This window comes from Aricia agestis, chromosome 3 (genome assembly GCF_905147365.1).
Source record: "Aricia agestis chromosome 3, ilAriAges1.1, whole genome shotgun sequence".
NCBI lineage: Eukaryota > Metazoa > Arthropoda > Insecta > Lepidoptera > Lycaenidae > Aricia > Aricia agestis.
This window is the reverse complement of record NC_056408.1, coordinates 2,277,045-2,287,932: the sequence shown is the minus strand read 5'-3', so window position 1 is coordinate 2,287,932 and position 10,888 is coordinate 2,277,045.

Below are 10,888 nucleotides of genomic sequence, written 5' to 3'. Positions count from 1 at the left end.
ACATATCTCATTAATAAATAATATATTATATGTATGACAATGAGAATATAAAGAATGTAACAAAACTAAGTGATTAAACTTTAGGATGTCTAACTGTCGCACTCAGAGACGAATATTATTATAAGCTAACTTTAAATAAGCCAGATTTGAGATTGTAGCCTACAAAAATGTAATAGTGAACTTTACAAAGCCTGATGATGATGCTAGCAGCTAGACCAAGTCTCCCCTTATAAATAATAATTTAAAGTAAGCACGCTCGACTCATTCTGCATCACACTTTGGACGGTCTAAAGAACGCAGAGAGCGGCACCGGCATTGCAGTGTTTCAATGCAGTGGCTCTATGTACACGTCTAGTGGGGAGACCACGGCTTGCGGTGTTGGCGGGATAGAGACGGGAATAGATATATTATTATGCAGCATTCGAGTAAAGATAAAAGGCGGTATGTTTAAATATGTGTTGAAGAAAAATAGAGACGTAGGATTAAAAATTCTGCGACATGCTTTGATTTTTTTCGTAAATGCTAATGTAGCAATAGCAAGAGGCATAGTTTGACCGTGGTTAGGTTAGTTTTTGCCCGGTTTCTGAAGTGTTTTCACTGAAGTTTATCTTTTACTATTCTCAAATTGCGGAATTCTGTCTTTAGCGGTCATTGACTCTTTGTCAAAAAACTTGTCATTTTCTATACAAACCGCGATTGACTTAATGAAGTGACAAATGTTTCTAGTCCAAGGGTGATATCGTATTTTGCATACGCGATGTGAGCACAGTATGAATTATATCACTTCAAACTCATAAATAATTGGAGATTATCATACAAAGAGGTAACCAAGACGTTTTCCGATGAAACTTTAATAGTCTCTTTCTTTACAAGAATTCAATTTTATTCTTAAGTTAACAGAATGCAGTGCGAGTATTTTTCATATAGCTCCTAGACTAGAAAGGTCAATGACTACTTGGCGGTCCCCCGACACACCTTGACAACAATTATGGACTAAAATATTACTTTACACAAGTTAGGAATTATTTAAACTTACAGGCAGTAAATATTATTTCATTACTTTTTAAAGTTGTTTGGCGGGGGTTTTTTTAAATTTCTTAATTTAATTTTATTTCATACTTTTTAAACTTGTGTTGGTTATAGTGCAGAATAATTCCTATAATATACAGAATCATATTCTCATGATTACTATATCTATCAATGTCCTTTTCGATGAGGCCGATAATATGAGCCCAAACATGAAACCTCCACTTTGGGTTCATACGAAGCTCGGTTCCTATAGAATCCAGGTGATGCTGCAGCAGCAGCATGTAAATATTTACTGTCTATCTATTTCTTACTGGTTGTCGCTATTAAAATGAGCCCAAACACGAAACCTCTGCTCTAAGTTGGCGAGGAGTTGGATATCCTATTGATTACCAGGTGATGCTGCAGCACCAGGTCAACTTTCCATTAATATGTGTATACGTAAATTGTATATTCACAGATGTCACGAACTACAATGAAATATAAAATCCATCAAACGATTGCAAGTTGCTGACGGCCTTTCATGAACCAGATAACCCCTGATTGTCCAGCACTGAGCAGGCTGATGATGATGAATTATAGCTAAGAATACTCTCGATCATGTCAGCTTTCAAACAAAAAAAACTAGATCAAAATCGGTCCACCCTTTTGGATGCTACGATGCCACGGACAGATACACACACAGACAAACAGACAGACAGACAGACAGACACGTCAAACTTATAACACCCCTCTTTTTTGTCGGGGGTTAATAAAAATGTGGTTATTAATTTATAACCTGACAATATCTGTCAAGAAAGCTCCACGATGATCTCTCGCCAGTATATCGGTTATATGACCCACTAGATTACAAGCATTAGTTTTATGTACATATTTTTTCCGCATGGGACTGTCCTTACAAACCAAGTTTGACAGCCACCGCAGCGCCTAGTAAACACACATAGGCACAAGGGTGTGAATAGGCCGGGGCTGCGTGCGCTAGGCACCCGGCGTTTAGAGCAAATCTTTTTATAGCGTGCGTCGGCAGCGTGACCCCTTATACAGTCATGTTAAACGAGACTAACCCCCGCCCACTGCGTATAATATTCCGTGCATAAATTATGCAATAACGAACGTCGTACTTAATTCAAATGCGCTTGATGCAGTTCTGAATCTAAAATGGTTTTTATCGAACGAATAATTAACCGCACTGAGAGAAATGATAACATTTACTATAGCTTAATGAAGAGTTTGACAGAAAATGTACGAAATTAATGTTAAGTGTTAAAGTTAAATCACTCTCAAGTCTCAATGCGGCCGTTAGTCAGCTTGGAATCGATAGTTTCGCAAGCGCCATGTACACTATTCATGATATCAAATCCCATTCGTTATTGGAAGTATCTAACTTTGCTATCAAAACTATTGAATGCAATTTGAGCTGTTTTCGGCGTGGAATCATCTAGATAACTAGTAAATTACTCAAGATGCATTGGATAGTTTTAAATCTTAAAACAGCGAATTTAGAAACCAAAACTTTGAAGAATTGGGATTTATACTGAAATATCACATAATATTAAACCTTAGCGATGATTTTTAATGATACCTTGATCCTTAACTAAGTTCTCCGAGCTACCAATCATCATGAGCTCTCAATCTTTTTGTTAATTACAGTCAATCCAGAAACGTGATATTCCAACAGTAATAATCCCGACGGCTGTAACAATAAAAATTCCTTTGCCGCGCCATCACGAAAAATGAAAAAAATATCACATGTCCGCGTGACCGTATGCGATAAACCTGATATACGCCCCGAATAAAGGTGAGAGGTAAAGGATGCACTCGACGAGATTAAAATTAAACACTTCCGTTCATTTAAAAAATGGACGATTGTTCCATTCGCACAGAAATGCATGTGTGAAGTAGTACAGTCGGCGCCGATGGTGATTAATAAATTATGAAGTTTGAAAGCTACTTTGAAAGTTATATTTTTCATTTGAAGTTGAAACCTATTGATTGCCTACTGGATAGCGACTGCGACTGCAATTAAAATGGATCATTACAGGTGTTTTTTTTAACGTTGGCTTGCTTCCATAATTATATTAAGGTAGTTGGTATCGCAGTACTTAATTGGTATTTGGAGATATTTAAAGTGCATAGTATTATATTAATACTATGCCTAAATGTGATGTAGGTATGTTGCGCCCAAAGATACAGTAGGTATAGAGTATATAGTAACAGTAAGTACAGTAGAATAGAGTAGAACAAAGGTAAGGTTATACCTTACCTTTGTTCTACTCTATTCTGTTTTACTAACAAGAAATCGTTCCAATAAACCTAACCCTATTTTTTTCATTTACATTATCATTAAGTACTTATTTTATAACTTATTAGATAGAGAGTTTTAGTCTATTTCTTTCCTAACACAAGTTTAAGGGATAGATTTAACGAGATATCCAAGAATCTTAGTTATGAATTATGATAAATATGGTACCAAGTATTCACCCTACATATAAAAGAAAGTAATCGACTTACGTGGCCGAGTGTACATTCCTCCGAGATCGGCTTACACCTGGTGAAAGCGGTCTAGGCTAGCCGCGGCCCTGCAGGCCCTGCAGCCCGCCGAACTGGATCTACTACAATGCTCTCCCTCCAGACACGTGGGACTTATATTATATCGAAATGCGTTTTCTTTGCGACTGTAGATTCAATTAAAAGTGCGTATTATATTTTATGACTTAAGCAAAGTTTTAGATTTTAGGCTCTGGGGATAAAGCCAGGCACTTATGCTAGGGATTGTGAAGATTTTGTTTGTCTATCCAAAATCAATTAAGAAATATGGTTGTGTTGTAGCAATAATATAAGGAGGTGGTATAGAAGTAGGTAAAACAAACCACGTGTTTTCCTTCTTGGAGCTTTCTTTGCTAACATTAAGTAAGTAGTTACTTACATGCTATATTTTCTACAACTCTACAAACTACATCTTTCGTGAAAGTTAAATACTTTTGTGAGTTGTGACTTGTAGCACCTTGTGGGCTACTTCCGATCGCAACACGTGTACCTGTATTGGTGCGGTTAATGCAACTTAATTGTACGATAAGTAAGTATCAAATCTCTACATAATTTAGTAGACCGTATAGTAAGTAGGTATATGTCAAGCCTAGACAATCACTATCATGACTAAAAATTAAAATGTGTTTACGTTGCAGTTGGGCTGTAAATTGTAATTGCCACAATTATTGCAATTTGCAAAGCTTTACACAACAGACGCCGATCATGGCCAATCATAGACGAATATGGCCAATGGCCATCTAGAAGTTTAATGTAACCGCTTGTATTGGTCCATCATGATTCATGAGCCAACTTGGAGATGCCAAATTACATTGACTTGACATAATCCGACAAAATAAGTTATGACTAATAAGTAATAACATAAGCCGAAATATGGCCAATGATATTCTATGTTACTAACGTAACTAGATTGGAAGTTTACGGTAGCAACGCGTTGCCACTTCGAAGATGCCTGCAGGCATATCTCACATACATAATGACATAACGAATATATGACTTGACATTGTCTTTTGAACAAAAAAGTGGTTACGCATTTCTGAGAATCTTTTGTAAGACATTGCTACTCTAATTTTAGAAACTCATTGAATCTGGCTGTGAAAAAAATATCTACCTAGTAGGCACCTACTTTAAAATAATATTATTACTTATTGTCTGTCTGAAAATATCATAAAACGAAACCTGTTCGCGACACCATCCCAGACTGTGTCAAGGCGAATCACTCTATATGGAAACTTTTCCGTCAGACATTTCCGACGAAAACACCGCAGTGACCACCTTATAAAACTTTTTAATTCATTGCAGTAAGGTAGCAGTAAAACATGCGGTCGCGTCTACCGTACGGTTGAAGACAGAACAGCTTAGTACTTTTCGACCTTACATCATGGTAATAGGGCACAAAAATGGTCAAGAAGTTAAGATGACTGCGACCTTTTTACTTTGAAACAACTGAAACGATTTATGTAAATGAAGTTTGGTTTATTAATACATTTTAAAATATACCTAAGTAATGTACAAAAATTAAAAACTATCCTTAATTCTTCGCGCGATACCTGAGAACTTATAACGCATCAAAACTTTATAATAATGTTTTAAAAGGATTGCAGATTGGATATGAAATATTATAAGAGAGGTTGTGGCTGGCATACAGAGTCGGACAGTTTATGTTTCAGTGGTTAGCGTATCGTTTGCGCTATGTTGCCTCGTTTGCCAGGAATACATAATAATATTATTATCACATTATTATTATATTGTGTGAATACATTTATTGGTATGGATAGATGCATCTTTCCAGATTCCAGACATATCGACACAATATTATACATAACTAGATGCAGCCTGCAACTTCGTTGCTCCAATGCTTTAGTTTATCGTGCGGGAACCGTACATTTTTCCGGAATACAATGTACTTATCCTATGTCCTTTCCCTGGACTCAAAGTATCTCCATACCAAGCGAAATCGGTTTAGCCACGGAATATACAGGGTGTCACAAACTAAGGGTGGGTTGCACCAACTTACTTTGACTATAACTTTAACTTTGACATAACAAAATGTCAAATGAACTGTCAATTGATAATGGAGTCAAATATGACGTCCATTAAATGGACGCCATATTTGACGATAACCTTAACCTTACCTTAACCTTAACTTATAACTATAACAACGTCTCTGGTGGAACCATAAAGTTAATATACCTAGCGGAATAGAGAAACAATCTCGAGCTGTCAAACGTAACCAAAAGTGCTCAGGCCTTTGTTTCTCTATTCCGCTAGGTATAATAACTTTATGGGTGCAACCCACCTTATGTAATAATACTTTAGGGTGTATATGAGTCAACTGTAAAAGTGGCAGTGCTGAAAGAGCAAATTTTTTTCACTTTTGTATGAGGAAACTCGGGACGTTGGGGCGCTTGCCCATTTGACTTTTGAGTACAAATTCCAAAAATTTTTTTTGCTTTTTCAACACTGCTACTTTCACAGTGTACTCCTTAATATGAGGAACACATAATATGTACACCCTAAAATATTATCACTATGTTTAGTTACACCCTGTTTATTAGTGTTATAATATTATATTATTCCGTGAGTTTAGCGGTTTAGGCGTGAAGAGCTATATATATATATATATATATATATATATATATATATATATATATATATATATATATATATATATATATATATATATATATATATATATATATATATATATATATATAACACAGCGCAAGCGCTGTTTCACGCCTATTTTCTGTGAGAACGTGGTATTTCTCCGGTCGAGCCGGCCCATTCGTGCCGAAGCATGGCTCTCCCACGTATAAAATACAGACAAACTTGCGCATTTATATTAATACTAGCTGTTGCCCGTGACTTCGTCCGCGTCAGCAAAATGTGATAACAAAGATAATGAAAAAGAGAGAAATGATTCTTTTACTTGTACAACGCCGAAATTCCCGAACATGTATCTATAAGGATTCAAGAGTTATGTACAGGACCTTCGGAACGGGTATACTTCGACGCAAATTCTTATTTTTTGGTAGTCTTAGCTTGAAATCCTTCAGAAAAACGTAAAATCACTGTATGTTTCTATATAAATTTCAAGGAGTCCCGTCGATTTTTCATGGATCGCCTCATCAGATCACCACTTTTGTGATCATGTTACCGAAATCGGACTACATCTTATGCAACAACAAAAGAATTTTGAAAATCGGTACACAAATGGCTTAGCTGTCCGAGAAAAAATAAAAAAAAAGTAAAATATATCCTCCTCCTTTTCGGAAGTCGGTCAAAAAGTAGCCTAAGTTACTCCTTACTACATCAGCTATCTGCCAAAAATAGTCCCGTCAAAATCGCACCAGCCATTTCAGAGATTAGCCGGAACAAACAGACAGACAGACAGATAGACAGACATACAGACAAATTTTTTTAAAAATGTTGTTTTGCTGTCTGTTCCGTGTATACCTAGATTCATATGCATCTAGTAAAAAACGGTTCTTTCAATATTACAAACAGACACTCTAATTTTATTTATATGTATGTATAGATTAATAGGTAATTATTATAGTATTCGTATGGATTAGAAATATTATGTTGAAAAGTGGCTTGACAGACGAGAAAAACACCTTGTTTAATTTCTATATTATCTCTGTACATAGCCTGAAGGTTAAATCAGTAATTATTGAATCTTTAGCTGGCGCAGACTACGTAGGTGGTAGTAGTATGTACTAAGACTGTATATTGTATACTATAACACCACCAACAGACCATAATTATTATTATTATTAAAATTAGACGATAGACGTCGTCCTCGGTTAAATTATCATAACGCGCTGGAATGAATTTTTTAGGAACCAATAAAATCACTAATTTCTAATTATAGCTAAACTATATTTTAATATTAGAGAAGATAGCAAAGAAAAGAGAAAATAAAAAAAAACAATGAGGGATTTTCCTACTTTTTTAATTTGATTGTCAAACAGTTTCCAATTTAGTAACTAGATGGCGTATGAGTAGACAACTATCGGTAATACCAGCATGGAATTAATATGTACACGTAGTACATATTAATTCCATGAATACCAGAACTGGGCAAAATAATGTAAAACTTGATACATTTCAATTTGAAAAAGACGCAATAATATTCCAATGAATAGGATAATAAAGTTATTATAACGATGTTTTAGCTAAAATTCACGGAAGAAATAGCCCTATTTACCGATATTCACACCAAATGTCACAGGAATTATACATTTTGGTTTTGACAACAACTTACCTGCTCTTGTGCAAGATAACGGATATTTAATGGCTAATATTTTACCAATAATGAACATCAAAAACCCAAATAACACAATTTGGGAAAAAATAAAAAAAAACCACACCAACAATAAAAAGTAGAAGAAGTGTAAAAGTAACATGCCCGCCAAAACTCTTTCAGTTGTCAAGTTTCAGTTTGACAAGTTTTTATTATGTCAGCGTGTTCCTAAACTATTACCAGTGTACTGGCCTAATCGCATAGGCCAATGATCGCTTAGGCTTAAGATATTTTGATTTATGTCACACTTGACAGTACACTGATATTTTTTGGAAACACAACCCATATGTAGTCAGTAGCCGTGTTCGTTTCATTTTTTCGCAGTTTGGCAGCTGACTGTCAACTACATAATTGAGTGTCATGTTCAAAGAAAAAGAATAAAATACTCTGACTCTGACATAAATTGGTATTTTATTGAACATGACACTCAATTATGAAGTTGACAGTCAGCTGCCAAACTGCGAAAAAATGAAACGAACACGGCTAGTGACGCCAACCGACAACCTGCAGATAATTTCAGATCGGTGAGGAACCAAGAGAAAATCTAGAAGTGTCAAGTGTCAGATCCTTACGCCATCTAGTTAAGATTGTTAAAATTAAAATTAAAAAATATTAATGAAAGTCCCTCATTTATTCGCTCCGGGTAAAGATCATTCAAATCACAAAATATTATCTGAAATCTGAATGCTAGTTCGCATATTCAAATGGAGTTACCTACGCAGCAGTCTCGGCTTTTGAAAATAGCCTCAGGTAGCCAGCCTGTAATGTTTTTGTTAATTTTTTGAAAACTTTTATACATCATTGCATATAATTTAAGGATACATATATAAGGTCAAATTTCGTAGTACATCCAATTAAATTATGAAAGTACTAATTATGTAAAAAAATTGGACACCCAGACATTTATTATTAATTATAATGATTATTTATAATAGATTTTTCAGGAATTATTCGATATTTAATAATTATTGAAAAAAATTGAGATTTAATTTGACCACCGCTATTAAATTATAAACATAATGGTCGTCATGGCAATGTTCGTTCCGCATGTGCAAAGTTAAAAACTAGTGTCAGTGTTAGTGACATGTACCAAAATTTGACAGAAATTGACTTAATTTCTAATATTGCACATGCGCGAAAGCTGCACATATGCGTATTGAAAATGACAGAAACATGTCTAATCTAACAGCTGTATCTCCATTACTTTTCGAAGGAAAGTTTTTATCAATTTCAATTTGAAATATTTAACCAGAATTACCGGTAACCCCACTTTTTTTGGGCTTATAAATCGCAAATCGTACAAAGAAACTGATAGCAGTTTTTTAGGAGTTTCTGTTTGTTACAAAGTTCTCAATTCTGACGAATTCTCAAAAGTTGTACCACTTCCGGCACGTTTACGTATGAATTATGATACATGGAAATTTTAAAATGAATTATTTCACTCAACTTGTCGGTAAGGTATTGATTTTTTGGTATCAATCAATGCAGGATGTTTTATTCTACTACATATTTCGAATTTAGGTCAAAATATTTGAATTTGTAAATGTCCTTAATCATTAAATACAAAGTAAATATTTAAAGGTTTTTGTCTATGCCTTTACCATAATAATAATAATTTAAAAAAAAACTTTTATTTTTTAATGTGGTAACACCCAAAAGCCTGTCATATCAAATAGTGCTGTGAAAAGAATAATACTCGATTAAATTTTATTCAATCGATTAAAATGAAAAGTGCTTTTTTTGAACTTTAACGTTTTGAAGAGATTATTAAACGGCAGGTAACATTTTGAAAAATATTTTATGATAATATTATTATACGTACATTGTAAATTACTTACTGCAGATACATTTAATTCTGATTAACCTTCAATTTAATGAAGAGTTTGACAGATAATGGGGCTTAATAATAATATATCAAAATTTATCACATTTATTCACATTTCCTCGACCGTGGATTCCTGGAAATCTATTGTTATCGCGGTCAAATTTTCCCGCTTCAGAGATGAAGCATTTGTTCGTCTCTAATTATTGCGGCAGTTAGTTTTTTCATGATTTAAATGATTATGACCAAAAAAACTTTTAGGCTTAGGCCAAACCTACGCGACCACGCGACTGCGATGCGGGAGCGTCAATACAAAACACACATTTGACAAGTCGTCAAATGTATGTTTTGTATTGACGCTCCCGCTTCGCAGTTGCGTGGTCGCGTAGGTTTGAACTCAGCATTACTGTATTCAGAGTACCGAGATAATAATATTATTATCTCGGAACTCTGAATACAGTAAAAGATTTTTTGTTTTTTTTTTGATTATATAAAATTGCAATTTATCTTGGAGAGAAAAAAATATACTTATTATATATTTTTTTGTCCAGGATAAATTGCAATTTTATTGAATCATTAATTCATTTTTATGTAATATTTTAAAAAAATGTAACTTCTTTTCTAGGTAAATTCTAGGTAAATATAAAAAATAGTATTTTAAAAAGATAAAACCGACTTCAAAATTGCACGCAATTGAGAATTATAGTCTGTCAAGAGAGAGAAGAAATTAAAAAGTGGCAACATCGTAGTGTCATCCCTTTTTTCTTAGATTGATTTGAAAGGGATGACACTACGATGTTACCACTTTTTAATTTCTTCACTTTCTTGACAGACTATAAAATTCCGTATCTAAAACTACTGAACCGATTTTGATGAAACTTGCAGTATTCCCTAAGTTGAACCATACCTGGTACAACAAAAAAGAATTAATCAAATCGGACTTGTAGTTCCGGAGATATGCAAACATAAACATAAAAACACTAGCTATTTGCCCGAGCTTTGCTCGGTATTCGATAAAACACGAATAAATTACATTTTCTAAAAATGATTCCTAGCTAGATCGATTTATCGCCCCCGAAACCCCCTATATAGGTACTAAATTTCATGAAAATCGTTGGAGCCGATTCCGAGATTCCAATTATATATATATTATATATACAAGAATTGCTCATTTAAATATATAA